Source organism: Carettochelys insculpta, chromosome 5 (genome assembly GCF_033958435.1).
Source record: "Carettochelys insculpta isolate YL-2023 chromosome 5, ASM3395843v1, whole genome shotgun sequence".
NCBI lineage: Eukaryota > Metazoa > Chordata > Testudines > Carettochelyidae > Carettochelys > Carettochelys insculpta.
In genome coordinates, this window is record NC_134141.1 from 108,597,057 (window position 1) to 108,616,632 (window position 19,576).

At 46.6% G+C, this 19,576-nt stretch overlaps 1 protein-coding gene across 2 annotated transcripts in view; it reads right to left on the reverse strand.

Moving 5' to 3' along the window:
• The window catches only part of ZNF532 (zinc finger protein 532), a 99,048-nt gene extending 94,102 nt beyond the window's left edge, over window positions 1-4,946 (reverse strand). The window contains exons 1-2 of one of the 2 annotated variants that reach the window (XM_074995714.1): window positions 4,809-4,946; window positions 1,292-1,399 (exon numbers count right to left, since the gene is read on the reverse strand). The gene's annotated coding sequence lies outside the window, so the exon portion shown is untranslated. The remainder of the gene's footprint in view (window positions 1-1,291; window positions 1,400-4,808) is intronic. The other variant, XM_074995715.1, reaches the window with a different exon arrangement.
• Between the last annotated feature and the right edge of the window lie 14,630 nt (window positions 4,947-19,576).

A 19,576-nucleotide genomic window follows, 5' to 3' on the forward strand; every position in this document is an offset into this window, starting at 1 on the left:
AAACATTTAACATGCTACTTTCACTGTACAGCAAATCACTTTCCAAATACCTTATGTAATTTACTGCAGTCAGAAATAAAAAAGGTTCTTTCATATTTGTCACTCCTTGATACAGACACCCTGCCTATCAACAACCACCAGACAACTTACCCAATCCAAAAATTCTCAAGGCTTTTACAACTGTCTACTTTGCTGAACACAAAGAAAAAAGGTCATTGCATACTAGAATAAATACGTTTTCAATATATTTTTCCTCCATATTTTTCTTGACTGTAGATTTATAAAACCAGCTTACAGCCAGGACTGGTTAGATTAGTGAAAATCATACTGGATAAGATTCGAGAGCTGATGATTTCCTGTTTTAGGAAATACCAGTTCTCGCAAAAGAATCCCCAAGGCAAAATGTTTAGTGTTCCAGTATGTAAGCTCTAACAGCCTTTGTTCTTCCCTTTGCTATAATCATTACTGCTTTCTTCTGTCTCCCCTCTCTCTCTTTCTGAAGGCTCCAGCTTTCAGTATAAGATGCAAATACCAGCTCAAACCTAAGTACAAATTTATTTTTTTAGATCACCAAAAAATCCTATCCATTATCCATTGCTGTGAAGCTTTGGTTAAAAGCAGCCATCCCTTAGCAGCTGATGCACTGCCCATCCGGTTTCCTAATCTTACTTCATAACTGCTCGATATTATAATTTATATCAGTAATAATCTACTGGAACTCTATCAAACCTTTAAAATGCATGCTTCCATTCGCTGCACAGTCCTTTCAGTGTACTCCAATTTAAGAAACACAATGAATTTGGTATATTTTACATATATTATACACCCATGCATAAAAGATATATAATATACAAACATTATATTAAAGTTGTTAACTCAGAAATAAGTAAGCTACTTAGATTTGGCCATGCAATCAATTTATAAATGATCAGATGGAAAAGTCTAAATGTGTAGTGCTGTACTGCAATGCAGAATAGCTCACTGCCATGTGGTCCAAAATTTATGATTGTCACTCAGAGGCCTATTCTGTATAACTGAACAGTGAAAAAATCCTTATCTATGAGACATAGAAATGAAGATATTGTATTTAGCCTGCGTATCAGTAAGTCATTACAAACAGTACCTTTAATCCTATTAAACTTGGATGAGGTTAACAGTATTTCTTCACCTACATTTAAACCATTGTTTCTTCCCCATTGTGCCAAGTGTGCAATCAGGAGTCAGATTTAGTTTTTGTATACATGTAGCTTCCTATTGTTGTTATAGTCATACTCAAAACACCATATCTCACCTTGCGAACCTTGACCTTTGAAAGGTTTTTAGCCACTGCTCAGTTATTGTCAGAGATGCACTACCTCTGCAAATATGAAAGGGTTAAAGGCAGCCCCAATCAATAGGCCTACAAGAAAAAGAAAAGAGTATGCCTTACAGCATCTTTGCAATGCTTTTATGCACAATTCTACAACAATATTGTTTCCTTTGGCCTATAAGAAAGACACAGCAGACTCCCCCCTTCACATTTAACAAAGAAAACCATCAGACAACACCCTGTAAATAAAATAGCATGCAAAGCAGCATTCTTCAAGCACAAGCATAACTACAATTACAAATCATTCAATCCATTTTTATTTAGTTTAACCAGTGTCCCATCCTAGCAAAGCAAAAATATTTTACTAAGGGTCATAAATCTCAGCTTTTGCCCATTCTTTAAACATAAAAAGGAATGAAAAGCTAACGTAATCTCAGTTACTGCAAATATGTAAATTTATATACAGAAGCCTTTATGACTACATTAGCCACATACCAGTGCTGTGTATTTAAAGTGTGCATTCACATACTGTTTTGGGATGGTATCTTTCTGCAAGCTCCTCTGCTTTTGGCTGCCATGAAGGGAGGAAGCTATCCCACTGTAGTAGCTCAGTGACTGCATTGTGTTCAGGAGCTGATCTGCCTCAAACCAGTCTCAGCCGGTTCTGGTCACCCTACATAAAAAGCTATGGCAACCCTCGCTGAGTTGCCAACAAGTCCCTGAAAATCGCAAGGGCTCTTTTCTTCTTTGGGTGTGGGGGTGATTTCAATTATGTCCCCCTATTTCAGTCATATCCCCACTGCATACAAACATCCTGATACCCCAACTCCACCCCACAAACATTCCCTTCCTCTCCTCCCCCACTTACCTCCCACAACCTGGCTGAAAGCTGGGAGCGTGTGTGTCTGTAGCTAACAAAGAGGCTGCAATAAAAATCCTCATAGGATCTCTCTTGCTGCACAAGGCAGACTCGGCCGCAGCACTGGGGTGACTGCTAACCAAGGTCTTCTCTGTCTCCGCTCCCTACAGTATAGGGTGGCTGCTCAGTAACGTCATATCTGCCCCCTCATGCTGGGAGCTCTGGGGTGGCTGCTAACCAAGGTCTTCTCATCCCATCCTCCCACCTCTTCACAAGACTTGGGGTAATGCTAAGAGTGGTTTTCTCCCCTGCACACAGCATTTTTCTCCCCACCCCACAATGCACGTCCACAAGGAATCTCTTCTGCGCACCCTCCCCACACCCAACAGCACTATGGTAGCTTCTTTGCCTCTCCACCCTCTTCAGAGCACTGGTGGAAAAGAGCTCTTAAACAAGGTCTGATCTGCCCCACACACGTCCCCAAAAGCACAGGGCTCAGGGAGAGGATGCTGCTAACTGAAATCTTACCTCCCGCAAACCCCCCCCGGCCAACCCCAGATGTAATTCCATCCTGGTCAAGGTCTGGTCAACCCACTCAATTACCCAAAGGTCTACAGTGGCTACTCATCAAGGCCTTTTCAGCACTCACCCCTCTCATCACCAGAATAGTTCCTAACCACGCTCCCCTCTTCCTCCTCCATCTTCCAATCTATGGCCTCTCTTTCTCAGCACACACACGAGGGTGGCTCCAAATTAAGATCTTCTATGCCCCACTGTGGTCCTGTCCACCTTCTCTTGAATCAGTCTTGTCTGTCTGTGCCCTTTTCCCTGCACTCAGTGAGGTGGCACCTCAACATGATTTTCCCTGCACCAACAACCTATCTCCTGCATTGGTATAAATTTGAACTGGTTTCTTCCCTCCACCACTTCCTCTTGGAGAAGAAACCCCTGACAAAAGTCTTATCTGCCTCTGATCCTCACCCCATCTCCTCCCCACACAGAAGTGGTTCACAACCACAGTCCTTTCTACATCCCTCACTCATCTCCTCCCCCTCCAGGCCAGCTCTCAACCACAGTCTTTTCTGCTTCATTTCTCTCACTCCCATCCCTTCCCCTTCTCAGGATCATACCAAAAACCACAATCTTCTATGCATCTCTCACTCCCATTCCCATGTCTCGCTGTTCACCCCCATTCACTCAATACACTGGGAAGCTCTAACCAGCCGTCTTCTCTGCACCTATCACTCCCATCACCTCCCAGCAATGGGAGGGGCTCCTAACCACAGTCTTTCCCACATCTGTCACCTACATCCCCTGCCTGCCCTGGGGAGGGGCTCCTAACCACGGACACGGTCTCCTCTGCATCCTTCTCCACTATCCTCTTCCCAGCCAACAGGGCTCCTAAATTTGATGCCCTCGCACCTTTCACCCCCTTCTCTCCCCTCACTGGCAGGCTTCTAACCAGTCTCCTCTGGTCCCTGTCCTCCCTCTGCACTGGGGGGCGGGGATAGGGGCTCCCAACAGTTGTTTCCTGTGCACCTATCAGCCCCATCCCTTTCCCACACAAGGGGGCTCCTAACCACAATCTCCTCCACACCCTTCGCCCTGATCCCAACCTTCCACTAGGGGGCTCCTAACCAGGGTCCCTTCTGCACACCTGACTCCCAGCCTTTCCCCTCCCAGGCAGGCTCCTAACCAGTTTCTCCCATCCTTCTGCCTCCTCCTCCCCCCCGCCCGCCGCCTCTCCCTGCACTGGGGGGGGGGTGCCTAAAAACCATCTTCTCTGCACCCTAACCCCGCACCCCGGCCAGCGGTCCATCTCTTCCACCGCGGTCGGAATACATTTTATTGTATGCCCCAAGGCACCTGTGATGTGCACCGCCAATGGAAACACACCCTGCCTGCTGTGGGCGCTCCACTAATCAGCTGGGTGGCACCTGAACCTCTCCTGGGCAGCTGCCCAAGTGCTCAGTTTACAGGGAACGGTGCCCCCCATCCCCTTCCTTCGCGGGGGGGGCGGGGGGGGGGCGCACCTCATACCTCTCCGCACTGGGTGGGAGGGCTTCATCCCCACTGCCCTCCCCAAGTAAAGCCCCTGCCTGCTCAGGGGGAAGCTGGGCCTGGGTGGGGCTGGACTAGTTCGGGGACCCCTCCCCAGAGTCTGCTGGGCGCCCCTGGGGCCTTGGCTGGAGGCGAGGGCGCTGCACGGGCAGGCCGAAGTGCCTACGCCCCGTCCCCTCCAGCGGCTGCGAGGCACGGGAGCCGCTAACCAGCCCGCGCCGGGCTGGACTTTGCAGCCGTCAAGCCCTGGCAGCTGCACCGCTCGGGTGACCTCGGCCCTGCGCGCTGGCGCCGGCTGCCTCCCCGTTCGGAGCGGGGGGGGTCCCCGGGTCCCTCCCTGGGGAAGGCAGGGGACACCCTCTCCCCCTTCTCCCGGGCGGCCTGGCTCCCGAGCGCGGCCTGGGCGGCGGCTCCTAAAGCGGCGGCGATGGCCGGGCCCGGGCGCAGAGCCGCGGCTGCCGCATTCCAGGCCCCTCTGCCACAGCCCAGCGGGGCCTAGAGCGCGTGGGAGCAGCAGCCAGGCCCGGGGCAGAAAGCGAACCCGCTGCATGCACACGCCGCACCCCCATGCAAACAGACCTGCTGCTGCCCCGCAGGGCCAGCGACCCGCACCCGGGGGGCTGCTCCTGCAAGGGGGGGGCCTCGGGCAGACAGGGCTCAGGGTTCTCTCACTGCCACCGCAGCCTGCAGAGAGGCCTGGTGAAAAGATGGTTGAACATAATGGCAGAGAGAGGCTCTGGCTGGGACTGGAGGAAAAGGTGGGGGTGGGGGGGTGCCTCTGTGCCTTGTCGAGAGAGGAGAGAGATCTTCCGTGTCATCCGATTTTAAGATGTCTCCTTTGCATGGGAAGGAGGTTAGGGGCTTTCATAGGTGTGTTTGAAGCATTTCCTTTGACAACCAGGGACTCCTTGGGGGACAGAAGAGAGACAGAGAGAGGGCGAAGGAGTTAAAAGCATACATGTCTAAATCGCAGACAAGGGGAATTCAAGTGCAGTGCTGGCTTAGCAGAGGAGCTGCAATTTCGGGATTTTTTTTTAATTTGTCCTTTAGGAACTAGATTGAGCAGGCCCAGACAAAGAGTTTATATGCAGCAATACAGAGGGGTTACCTGCTGATAGACATGGTTTCCTTTTTTTCCAAATTGAAGAGTGAAAATGGTGCTGGCTAAAATACCATTAGCTGGGAGATAGACAGGATCTGATTTTTTTTTCTTAAATATCACATAGGATTTTACAGCTGGAAACTGAACTCAGTTTTGAAATACAGAACAGAAAAGTCCCGTTGACTTCAGTAAGAAATGAGGGAGGTGATAGCAGGTTTTCTCCTTTCACAATCTTTTCTGTTTTACTCCATCTTTGCCTATGTTAAAAAGCTTATACTCTAGGAAAGTGGACCATCAGTTGTTACAGCCTAGGAATCAGATCTGGGTTTTGTCTTCACCTTGCCCAGTGACTTGCTATGACTACAAAAAAGCAGAAGCTTCTTTATGCTACTTTCATCACCCTCTGTAAAATGGGTGCAATAATTTCTTTCCTCACAGGGACATGGCACAACTTTGTGAAGTTATTTGTCATGCCTGTCACAACAGGTGCGATGGAAGAAGAAAGTATTATCATTATTTGCAGTAATATTGGAGGGTTTTTGTTTTGTTTTTTGTTTTGTTTTCTGACTCCTGAAGTAATCAATTTACACCGTAAATGTGAGAGTTGATTAGACTTATTTTGGAGTGCACAAAGGGACATGGACAGATTGAAAGTACATATTTTAAAATGAGATGGCTTATCTGTTTTAGTATCATTGTAGATTTAATACACCAACAGGAATTTAAAATATCTGCACTTGCTTTTAAGGTTACTGCAGATCGTTTGCTTTTCACTTACTGCAGACATTGGACAATGAAAACAGTTTCACTTTTGTTTCCTGGCAGTTTCACTTTCTGCCTTATAGGCAAATGTTTAAATACAATATAAGGGCTAGCTCATAGAAGCTGGTGCTTACAGTCTTCAAATAGAATGTTAAGTCTTAACTTTTCTAAACCTTCTGCCTTTCTACTTTTTTTTTAAAAAACAAAACATATAATATTGTCTTACATTGACTCCAGTATCCCCTAAATACAAATATTATAGATCATAAAATTATCCAGCCCCTTTAAAAATTACACTGTAATATGACTGATCTCTTATGGCATGGGTTTTATGAGCTGACTAGTGGCTGCATGTAGAAATAGCCTTTTGTTCATTGGAAGACCTGCCATTAATTTAATTGTTTGATTCATTTTCTCAGATAATGGGACAACATATTGTACAAGTGTACAGTATTAGTCTTTAAACTTTTCATATGAATGACTATAGCATCACAATAACAACTATAATTGCATTTGAAATATGTGTTACTATTTTATGTTATATACTTGGCATGAACATCTGGCATTTTTGTAGATATATAGACATGCACACTAGATAATCATGAATGCTACAGACACATTCCACATAAGTGCTGAAAACAGCATAGATGCAGTAAGTGCTACCAAATTATCATTAAGATACCATTTTATGGAAGGATACTTTTATCAGAAGATAAAAAACAGACTCACTTGGGACAGATTATCCACCTATACGTATCAGTTTGCAAGATCAAGATGTTCACTTGCTTATAATCTTAATCAAAATAATAAATGATTAGAGCAATAAGTTAATTACACGAACAATTTGATTCAATATGCGTTTGGCCCTTTTTAAAGTAAGTATTCAAATGATTTTTCTAATAGTAGTAAGAATAAACTAGTTCATGTTCTATGGGACTTGTTTTAATATTTAATCTAGCACCTTTCATCTAGCTCTGCAAAACACACAAGACTGCTTGTACTGAGCATGTCATAAAATTCTATTATCTTCCTGATAACCAGTAAAACACTTTTCCTCTGATGATTTTAACATTAAATCAAAGTGAAAACTAGTTTCTCTTCTCTTATACAGGACTCCAGTAGGCTGCTTGGATTCTAAAATAAGCAATGTGACAGCTACTAACAGTAGTCCTAGAAATACTAATATTCAAAATTTTCTGTTCAAATAGATTTCATGGTTTATGCACAGGTAAAACACTCATGAGCATGTTGTCTTTCAGGGTGTTTTATTTTTTTGCTTCCATCCAGATGCCCTTGACATTTCTTTGTGGAAGGGAAAAATCTATGTATCTCTAAAAACAAAGGAAGCCCACAATCCACAGCACAAAGACTGAGAGTGTCAGTCAACTGATTGGGTTAATGCTACAGGGCTAAAAACAACAGTGTAGATATTCCTGTTTGGGCGCAAGCCTGGGCTTTGAAATCGGGGGACAGAGTGGGTCTCAGACAGTGTTCCCTGTTAGCTGAGTGCTTGGGCAGCTGCTCAGAGGAGATTCAGATGCCACCCAGGAGAGCACCCATAGCAGGCAGCTTGTGTTTCTATTGGTGGTGCACATATGTACATTCATTAGTGCACATAACAAAATTTATTCCACCCACATATGTAAAAAAAAAAAAAAAAAAAAAATTAGAGGGCACACTGGTCTCAGAGTCCAGAATCCATCTTCAGTGGGAATGTCTACACTGCTATTTTTAGCCCTGCAGTGCAAGTCCATAGCAGTTGACCAGGGCTTTAAGACACATTGCCACTGAGGGGTTGCAGCATAGCCAGAGCCATACCCACCAAGGCCCTGTATTATTTTAAAGCATACATATTTAATGCTGAGAGAATTTACAGAAGCACTGCTGAATTGAGCCAGGCTGACAGTCCTTGAAATAGAAGTTTTCCAGAACAAGAAGGTAACCGGCAACAGCAAAGCAAGCTTATCCCTAGCCATTATATTGTAGTTCTAATTTTAAAGGACCCACTAGGATTTCTAGTGGTTTTGACCTTGCCTCCACTGCAGAAATTACAACGATAGTAACCCCTTAGTGCAGGGGTGGGGAACCCGCAAGCCCACAGTCTGGGTCTGGACCACAGCTTGCCTAGGTCCAGCGCCCCAAGGCTCAGGACTCCCCTCTTCAGCATCTGGTCCATGGCAGAGTGGGGGGTGTGGAGCCCCAAGCCTCACAGATCAGAGCTGGACACAGCCCACAGGCTCTGCTAGGGGACAAGGGACATGAAGCTTGCCCAGGCAGCACTGGTGCCGCTTGCTGCCATTCCCCCATCCTGGGAAAGGGCAGTGGCAACAGCAACACTGCCTGGCGGCTTTATCCTGATGCTCTGAGTGGCCAGAATTCTGCCCAATCAGAGCAGTGGAGAGTGGTGCCTGGGAGCAGAGGTGAGTGGGCGCAGAGCCATGTGCATCGCTGGGGTGCTGCACTTGTATGCTGCACCCCTGTTACCCAAACCCTGTGCCTCTCAACCATTCCTGCCCCTCCTCCCCCCCAGACTCCCTCCTGCAGCCCTCCTCCCACCTACACACCCCACCCCACCCTGCTCCTGTCACCCTCCCTCCCAGACCCCTCACTTGTACCCTGACTTCTCCCTCCCAGACCCTGCACCCTAAACTCTCCTGCATCCTCCCTCCAGCCCAAACCCCACATCACAAGCTCACTTCCTGTCAGCCTCCTCCCACAATAAACTTGTGGCCCACGAAATGTACTAGAAGGCCCACAAAATGTACTAACCCCAGGCTCCCTAGGCTCTGGGGCTGGTGTGCGAGGGGAGTGTTTGATTTTCAGTTGGGGCCACATCAGTGAAGGGTTTTGTTTTGTTTTCCTCTTGCTTGTGTGGCTCCTTGCTGACTTTTCTGTAGTTCAGTGCCCCCCCTCCAAAAAAATGTTCCCCACCCTTGCCTTAATCCTTCTAAAGAACACTTTAGCTGTGTCTACACGTGCACGCTACTTCGAAGTAGCGGCACTAACTTCGAAATAGCGCCCGTCGCGGCTACACGCGTCGGGCGCTATTTCGAAGTTAACTTCGACGTTAGGCGGCGAGACGTCGAAGTCGCTAACCTCATGAGGGGATCGGAATAGCGCCCTACTTCGACGTTCAACGTCGAAGTAGGGACCGTGTAGTCGTTGCGCGTCCCGCAACTTCGAAATAGCGGGGTCCACCATGGCGGCCATCAGCTGAGGGGTTGAGAGATGCTCTCTCTCCAGCCCCTGCAGGACTCTATGGTCACCGTGTGCAGCAGCCCTTAGCCCAGGGCTTCTGGCTGCTGCTGCGGCAGCTGGGGATCCATGCTGCAGGCACAGGGTCTGCAACCAGTTGTAGGCTCTGTGTATCTTGTGTTGTTTAGTGCAACTGTGTCTGGGAGGGGCCCTTTAAGGGAGCGGCTTGCTGTTGAGTCCGCCCTGTGACCCTGTCTGCAGCTGTGCCTGGCACCCTTATTTCGATGTGTGCTACTTTGGCGTGTAGACGTTCCCTCGCAGCGCCTATTTCGATGTGGTGCCACACAACGTCGAAGCTGAACATCGACGTTGCCAGCCCTGGAGGACGTGTAGACGTTACTCATCGAAATAGCCTATTTCGATGTTGCTACATCGAAATAAGCTATTTCGATGTTGGCTTCACGTGTAGACGTAGCCTTTATGTCCACACATAAAAGTGGACCAATTGATTTTTGGGGAGGCAGGAAGTGATTTCACTCCCAGATCATTATAGAGACAAGAATTTCTGTAGATTACATTGGTGCACACTCACTTCACCCATAAAATATCCAGCTGAACAGTAAAAAAACTCTCGCTATTAGTGACTGAGAAGCCTAAGCCCTATTTTCAAAGATAACTTGGGGTGAGATTTTTCAAAAGAATTTAGTCTGTCAGCTGGTTTTCTTGTGTGTACGCAATTCACAGACAACATGATAGCTACAACATGTGAGACCATGTTTATGTAACCATTCTGCCGGGGGAACCAGCAGCAGCAGCCAGGACTAGTTCATTATTTAGAGGTTACTCTCCATCCATCTAACACAGAACTGGCTTAAGCCCCCAACCAGTAACCTGGGAAATTCATGAACCACACACGTGTGCCTCTGAGAGGCAATGCTTCCCCCTCATAAGTGCAGAATCTGTAGGTAAAAAGGAAATTTTGAATAAAAGGCAGGGAAATAATTTGGCGTTAATTTGGGAAATTCCTTGAGTTCCTAAACAAACCATAAGTAAAAGTCTGACCCCAAGTCGGTTGGGCAGTGTCCTTTTCCTCAGTTTCTTAAGTCCAGCAGCCTCAATATCCCCAATTCACATGCCCAACACTTCTCTGCACCTGCTCACAGTCACTGCCCTTGGTCAGAGCAGATCCAGAGTTCAGAGGTGCATCTGCAGAATTCACCTCCCCTCCTGAGTGGGGGAGGTAATGAGACGTTTTACTCCACTCCACTGCCACCTGTTTGTTCACTGCTCTCTGCTGCTGCCCTGCTGGCTGTTCATCTTACCTCTCTGCCTCCACCCTGCTGGCTACTCATGAAGTTTTCCTGCCACAGCCCAGCTAGCTGATAGTCCTACTGCCACCACTCTGCTGGCCTCTCATGACATCCCTCTGCTGCCATCCTGCTGGCTGTCAGTCACCATCGGCTGCCATCCACTTCTTGGCTGTGACTCTGCCCATCAGTCTCAAATGATTTCAGCTCCCAGTGATTTTAACTCTTAGCAGGATAGAAGAAAAAACAACTCCAATGCAACTAATGTAAGGAACCAGAGAGATAGCTGTGTTAGTCTGTAAGACACCAAAAAAGCTCATCACCTAATAAATTATTTTGTCAGTTGTCAAAGTGCTGCAGGACTGCTTTTTGTAATGAAAAGAAGATTCTTGATATGCCTATTTAGCTCTGTCCTTTGAAGAAGAAAAAGGAAAGAACAGGTCAAACTAATCCAGGTAAGGTAAGCTATGCAGCCTGCTCATCAAAAAGGCCTTCCCTGACCTTTTTTTCTCGTATACAGCTCTGACAGTTGAGCTCCTAGTTAGCAAGGTTCTTTCTACTGACTATGAGCCCTCTGTGTTGGAACAATTTAGCACCATCCTATTTTTTTGCTTTCTCACAACATTACAGACATTGGTAGCCATATGTTAGCTATCCCTGCGTTTAATACAACATAGGTGGTAATGGGTCATAAATTAGGTTGCTTCCAATGAGCAAAATACCACTGCACCTGCTGAGCATGTAACAGATCTGAGCAAAATGTATTTACACAGGTACACCCAGGGTCTTTCCCATTCCAGCTCGCTGTTGTGGAAGTATTCCTTCCCATCCTGTTTACATTTAAACTAAAGATATTACAATGTTGTAGTTGGGCCACTGTAGCACCATAGTGTAGAAGTTTCCTACAACAATAGGAAGGGTTTGTTTTTGTTCTGTTTGTTTTGGGGTTTTTTTCTTTTGACCAAACTGGGACTGAGGAGGGGATGTTTGGGGGAAGAGGCAGGCTGGCTGTGGAGCCTCACAGCTGGGGACCAGGAGTGCAGTCCTGAAGGAGCACACCTATCTCCCCAGTCATCCTGCTTCTTTCCCAGAGTGCCTCTGCACCACTCCGCTCCCTCCCTGCCTCCCTGAGCGTGAGTGCTGCAAGTGAGATATTTGTGGTGCTCCTGGAGCTCTGGGAGGGCAGGGGAAGAGTTGCTGAGAGAAGGGCCCAGCTTTTTCCCATGAGTGCCCCCGCCTGGGAGCACCCACAGCGATACTGGAATACAGATGTTGCCAGATGGTGGAAGTCCAAACTGTAGTACTGGGCAGCTGATTGCCTACCCTGATGCTTCTCTTTTTCAGGTCCCATCCTGCCACCTCTCCTGTTCAGAGTGTATACTGAGCCATTGGAACACATGGGCTTTGCTGAAAAAGGAGAGCTCTTTACCTCATATTCCCGATCCCCTCCCCTCCCAAAGTAAAAACACAGTGAAGACAAGGCACTTTAGTTTTACTACAAAGTACACAAGATAAGGGAACCCTTGGGATACCTCACAAGGGACAGCTTGCCTTGGCATAGCTCACATGAGGGTAAACACACCGGTGTAGCAGTATAAACAAGACCTTGGTGGAAAAAGATGGTCTCACTGTAGCATCTTCAGTTCGCAGATGACACTCAGGCATAACTTCTGATGTTCCTGATGTAACCCTTCTGTTAACGCCAGATGCCTGCCAGAAGGGCCGGGTTCAACTCTTGTGGGGTTTTCCTATCAAGGATGCAATCAACCGGCTCGAGCCCCCACCCAGTGGCCTGGGACAATTTCTCCCCCGTGCTGGGTGCCTGTAAGGCAGTTCTCCCCCCGCCTCGCAAGCACAGAGTCTGAGATAGAAATGGCTTGTTTAATGACCGTAACCTACCCCAAGGTTACAGCGACAGATGCAGTATATCTCAGCACAGAAGAGACAAAACCCCTTTTACCCAGATACCATCCCCATATGCAGTAGAACCCAGTCTCTTGCTGGGGCTCTTGGCCCTTTTCCACACACACACAGTTACAGGGTGTACCCTCTGTGGTGCAGTCCCAAACTCAAAGCCCACAGATACATCACCAGGGCAATACTAGCTGTCCACTTGTCTGTAGCCTCCCCTTGCTGTCACCAGCCATCTGCCAGTCGCCGTCGTCTACCGCCGCCGCCGCCGCTCCTACCGGCCGCCCGCCGGTGTCTACCGCCGCCGCCACTCCTACCGGCCACCTGCTGTCGTCTACCACCGCCGCCGCTCCTACCAGCCGCCCGCTGGTCCTGCTGTTGTCCGCCGGTCCTAACCCCACTGCTTGGGACTGCCCTAAGGCAGAACCCAGTAATTTCAGCTCTGTATGGCCTCAGCTGCCACTCTGTGATTTCAGCTCTTGGTATCTCTAGTGTGGGGTTTCACAAACACCCTAGTATCCAGCTCTATCTTTTAACAGGTGGGGAGGGTTAGTCAAGCCAGGCTTATAGCTATATGGCCAAGGCATAGGCAGGGCCAAGGCACTCAGCAAGCTGGCTCAACCAGTACCCCTCCCCTTGCTCTCTCACAATGCTTTAAACCAGGGAGCCCTGTGTAATCAATGTCTTACACAGCTAAGGCGACTGCCCTGTCCCCCACAACAACCCAGAGCATTGGTGAGATCTCACAACTCCCACCTTAAGTGTCAGCTTAAATTGTGATTTTACAACTACATATTTACAATAGACCAAATCTCATGGCTTACTTGCTACCCATTAGGCTTTGCCTGAAAAGGTATCACACATGCACACCTTTTGCATTCTCATGCAGATGACCTCTGGGAGACTCATTCCTCCCAGCCTTCAGCAGCACTGCATTCCTTCTGCCACATTCCCTACACTGACAAAAGGTACCAGCAATAGGCTCTGCATCATTTAAGGGAAGCCTGCAGGTTAAAAACAAGTATAGATGAGGACAAACTACAGTTAAGACCAACACTGAGACTATCTGAACCACAGTTTTCTGAAAGGAAGCTAAATGAGTTTGCAGTTAACCTGTGCATTTCTGAGTCTGTTGTTGAAACGTATTATCACCAACAGGTACTTCTTCTGCTAGTACAGGATCTGGCTTTTGACAGGGCTTTCCCTAGTGATAGCCACATCTCAAGGACATCTGTGTAGTAGGAGATGGGAATGGAAGACACAGAAGGCAAGAAGAAAACAGTTAAATACAATAAATATAATAAAAAATAACACACACTCCTGCGTAAAGAGACCCTGTAAGAATAAACCCATTAGGGCATGCTCATTGCTTCATTACTTTGTTGTCTGGTACATAAATACAGTGGCTAGATTTGATACCTGAGGAATACTTTCTATCCCGTAGAGGATGCTTCTTCAAGTTACCTTGGTGAGCAGATGGAAGCATGACCAACACTTAAGCTGTACCTAAGCAGCACTGCCTGTAGCTATACAACTTAAATGTTTAAGACTGTCACAAGCAAGCTCCAGGAAACTTTTTTGGGGAAAGGGACAGGGGCTGTTCTCTTAATGGCTGGTGGTTAAACGGGAATCACTATTCCTTTGTTATACCCATCTGCAGAAGAATCACTAGCTCCACAATATCAGAAGTAACCTGAAAACTGTACTATTGAAAAACTGGAAACCCAAACAATTATCAGGTATTTTTGTCTGGAAAGATCAAAACAAGGAAAAGCCTTGAGCTAGAAAGCTCTGGAGAAGGTTTTTGAATCACTCATAGAAAATATTCTGAGTTTAAGTCCAGTACAAATAGGCAAGCTATGGCAGTGCTTAATAAAGTTTCTGTTCTAGTTGCTAACACAAATGAGCAAACTGGGCACTATGCTGAGAAACTATGCTTCATTAATGATGATCAGAGGACTAAAACAGCTTTACAAGGAATCATAAGCAATGACAACTCTGCTCCTCATAGTATACAGTACTTGGAAAAAATATAGCAATTTTCTGCAATATCCTTGGGGGAAAAACTGATCAAATTAAGTTGAAGTATCTTTGGAGTCCACTGTATTAAATACAAATATTATGTATTATTATGAACCGATACTGAAGGTAACCTCTTGGGGGTGAGGGCAGATGGGATGTGTACCCTGGAAAGTGCTATGAATTGCAGAAAATTGGTGCCAGACAACTGGATGAATGAACTTTTGAAACAAAGACAATTAAGTGATTTTCTTGGCAATCTCTATGGGGGGGTACATTTTTGGCTATCAAGGGCCATTAACCCACAGAACAAAAAATCAGTAGGCAGCCACACACAACCCTGAGAACACACTGGGGACCTGGAGGCTTGGGGATTCCCCTAGGCTCTGGGTTGGGGTCAGAAATAAGGGTTTCAGGGTGCCTGAGTGAGCTCTGGGCTGGGAAAAGGCTCAAGGGCAGGAGGAGATGATGGCTGTGGCTGGAGGGGGTGGGCTCTGGGGTGGGGCCTGAGATGTGGAAGCTGGGATGGAGCAGGGTTCTCTGGGCTGCAGCCACGAGGTTTGGAATGTGGGAGGGAGGCTCAAGGCTGGACAAGGGGACTGGGTGTGAGAAGAGGGCTCTGGGGTGGGGTTGAGTGTGAGACAGGGTTTTAGGGTACGGGATGAGATTCAGGATGTAGGCTCCGGGCAGGAGTTTGGGTGCAGGAGGGAGGCTCAGGTTGAGGTATGGGGCCTGGGAGGGAATTAGGAAGCAATAGAAGGTTCTGAGCTGGGGCAGGAGGTTGCGTTGTGGAAGGAGGCGAGGCATGCAGACTCCAGCAAGACAGTGCTTATCTAAGGTGTCTCCCTGTCAGCTTCACAGCAGGGCTAAGACAGACTCCCTGCCTTACCTAGCTTCTTTGCGGCCCCTGGAAGCAGCCACCACATCCAGCCCCTACAGAGAGGGGCCAGGCAGCTTTGCGCCACAGGTGCACTGCCTGTGCTCACAAATGCTGCCCCTGCAGTGCTTTCTGGCCATGGTTCCTGGCCAATGGGAGCTGCAGAGCTTGGGGTGGGGGCAGCACATGGAGCTCCATGATTGCCCTTCCACCTAGGGGCATCAGGGACACACAGGCAAGCCAGGGCTCACAGCTCCAGTCACATGAGGCGTGGGGGGTTGAGACTCAGGGCTGCTGGCCTGCAGCAAGCAGTGAGCTGGGTGCAGGTTTCCCACCCCTGGTCTAGGGAATGGGAAAGGCAAATTTCTTAACTCCAGTTATGCAAAACCCCCATCTTTGGAAGCTACATCCTGAGGAGAGAAATGCTACCTACTGACTACCTGTTCTTGGAACTGGAACATCAAAGGCTCAAGCTGCATAAAGGAAAGACTAACCGATTCATGGGAGTACCACGTCTGAGCTAAGGTTGTTACGAACTTGTAACCACAAGAAATATCCTTTGTGGAGTTTGAGGGACTGTCTCTTAACAGATCCTTTGCTGGAGTTAGGGAGTGATATCTGGGTCTCTCTTTAGTATGCAAATAGGTGCTTTGACTGTTTTTATGATGCTTTCTGGAATGCTTTTACCTTAGGTATAAATGTTCTTGCTTACAAAGGGCTACGTGATAATTGCTGGCAATTACAACAAAGCATAGATGCTGGCCTACTTATGCAATCTGGCTTGACAGAGACACCATAGTGTAGGCAGGGAATCATGGAGACAGGTAAAAACCCTGACTGAGAAAAGGAGAGAGGTGTGGGTCTCCATCCAGGAGAGGTGACAACTGAGGGATGCCCTTGAGGGACCAGGGAGTGGGAATACAGGTGCAGTTGCCATGAACTCTGACAATACTTGCCAGTGATATTAGTATATTATTGTGCTGGATGGAGTTAATGACTGGCATCAAGGAAAGCTTTTGTTCATATACAGTCACAGTCTTGGTTAATGCCACCCAATATCCCAAGCACCCTTCTTTTAGGGTAAACTGAAGGAACAATTAAGCTACTTTAAGTAGTGAGTTAACTGCAAACAAGAGAAGCCACTGCCTAAGGCAATGGACAGCATGATGAGGCCTGATCAGAGACTAAAACATAGCACCACAAAATACTAGAACTGGAAGGGACCTCAAGAGGTCATCAGCTCCCATCCCCTACAGCTTTACCTGTGCCAGCAGGAGGATGCCATTTGCTTAATCCCAGGCATTTCTGGACAGAGGGAAAGGGAAAGGGAAAGGGAAAGGGATGAATTTTGGGATTGATCTACACTTAAATAAAAATGCAATCTGACTGGGAATATAACATTCAGATTTTGTAACAACATTGCAGGCATAATAAAGGATGACAGGAACATGACTGAGATGTCTGTGTTTCATCGTCTCTCACATAATTATATGAGCCCCGTTACACTCTAAGCCTATAATACCTGAACACGACACAGTCCTTAATTTATTTACCCTCAACAACACCTTCGTGATGCAGTGAATTACTATTTCCCTCATTTTACAGATTGGGAACTATGGCTCAGAAGGACTAAGGGCTCATCTTCGCTGAGTGTAATGGTGGCATGAGTTAACTACACTCAGGTTAATCTAACAAAACAAAGCAGCAAAAATGTAGCACTTTAAAGACTAACAAAATGATTTTGTCAGTGATGAGCTTTCATGGGACAGACCCACTTCTTCAGATCTATTTTATTTCCAATACAGACTGACATTTATAAGTACACAGGACCAAAAAGAAAAAAATTGCAATAAAAACTGCCAAATCAAATAAGATAGAAGGAAGCGCTCACTCCCTTCCTTCTATCCTATGTGATTTGGCAAAGTTTATTGCATTCTTTTTCTTTGTGGTCCTCTATACTTATGTCAGTCTGTACTGGAAATGAAATTGATCTGAAGAAGTGGGTCTGTCCCACAAGAGCTCATCACCAACAAAATCATTTTGTTAGTCTTCAAAGTGCTACATTTCTGCTGCTTTGTTTTGTGGGAGTACAGACTGACAGGGCTACCTCTCTGTTACCATTCAGGTTAATCTAGTTTGAGTGAGAGGACACATTGCAAAACACTGGAGCTCCATAGAGTCATTGGATTAGGAGCACATGTCCCCACTGCATTTCTAGCTCAAGCATCTGCAGTAGTCAAGTGTCAACCCCTTATGCTCTACCAGGCTGGCTCGCTCAAGTTTAATGCATCACTCAAAGCTACAGATATTTGTATGTGGACAGGAGTCAGGTTAGGGGCAACATGCAAGTTATACTTTCAACTAGCAGATGACAACAAACTGTAATCATCACAGAGAGCATCTATGGAAGAACAGGAAATCAAATCTGGCTCTCCTAAAATCCCAGGCTTGTGCACTGGTTCAGCCTTCCTCTAGTAGCATCACATACAGATTACGTGGCTCTGACCACAAAGTGCAGAGCTAATGGATCTTTTCACAGGTTCTGTAATTCCTGCTGCTTACTAATGCTGGCAAATGCTGTGTCACAGGCACCTCACTCGGACCTCTCCATGAGTATTAGGCATGCACATGACTAACGTCTAATATAACCAAACTTGTCAGCTGGGGAAATTGAAAAATGCCTTTTTTGTTCCCATAATGTGCCATATGTATACTTTTGCTTCTCTTAATATTTATTCAAAGGCACTTGGATTATTGCTAAATTATTCATCATCGAATATATCTGATTAGACTGTGGCTCACGCTGCTTAATGACTGAGCCATTAGCCTTTTGCAGATGGTGCTGTCATCAGCTATTTGACTGCTACACGTTCACCTGCATTTACACAGGCATGTAAAAAGAAGGCTAGTGCTGAAATCTGTATACAGGATTAACTGATTATTTACTTTCATGTCAACGGAGCCATCATATCTTCTACCTGCTGGTGGCTGACTCACTGTCAAGCCTTACCAAGGCTGAGCCCCACTGACACACTGCGTGCGGAAGGTAGGGGCTTTCAACAGACCTTAAAAATAGCTTGCCTCTATAGCCTGCTGCTTAAAAGCTTCCCAAAGTCAGACTCCCTGACCCTGGGACGTAGCTGCTACACCCAAGTGAGAAAAAAACAAAACAAAACATAAAAATACCTTTTTAAAACACAGGCAGGCACACTTGGGATGTATCCCTGGGGCTAACCCCAAGTTCCATTCGGCAAGATCTTGAAAACAAAGAGGAATAAATTAAGCTGCAATTTGACAGCTGAGCTTTCACTTTTGGGCATGCATCTACACAGACCCTTCTCTGGGACACAGGAATCAAATCCTTGCCTTAAAAAAGTGATTTATTAACAAAATAAAAGATGAAGTATACAGATAAAGTGATAAAGCACACTTGGATGCTAGGTCTTACAGAGCAACTAAACAAGGGTAGATAAAAGCACAGAGAATTACTTCCCTGGGATTCAGTTTAGAAGTTACAGGGTACAGGCAGGTACATCAGCCAGCTTGAGAAGTCCGGCACCAAACCCAATATAAACAATAAACTGATTGCACCTGACTAAATATTTCTTTTCTACTTACATATCTGTATACCCAGATCTCCTTGGGGCGTGGCTAGTCATTGAATTCTTCAAGCCCTGCTTAAGCTTAAATGTGTTTCTCGCCTTTGGCCACACAAAAGAAAGACCCCTCCGCAGGTAACTGCTTCAGTTTAAAATGTCCCTCTCTCTTCTCATTGGCTCACCTGGCTGCTTGCCAATAGTGCACTAACTCTCTCTGGGTTTAACCCTTTGCAGGCATTCATTGATGACAAGCCTCCACTGCATTGTACAGGAGGTGATTCTCCTGGCCACAAACACTAGGGCTGTGGCCACACTTGGCCAAAATTTTGAAAGGGCCATTCTAATGGCCAAATTGGAGAATACTAATGAGGCACTGAAATGAATATTCAGTGCCTCATTAGCATGCTGCCGGCCACAGCACTTCAAAAGTGCTGCATTTTGATCGCATACAGCTTATCTACACAGGGCCCTTTTCAAAAGGACCCCACAGACTTTGAACTCCCCTTATTCCTATCAGCTTTTTTTCTGTCAGTGTCAAAAGAAGGGGCCTCTCTCATCCCTTCCTGCAGCCTTTG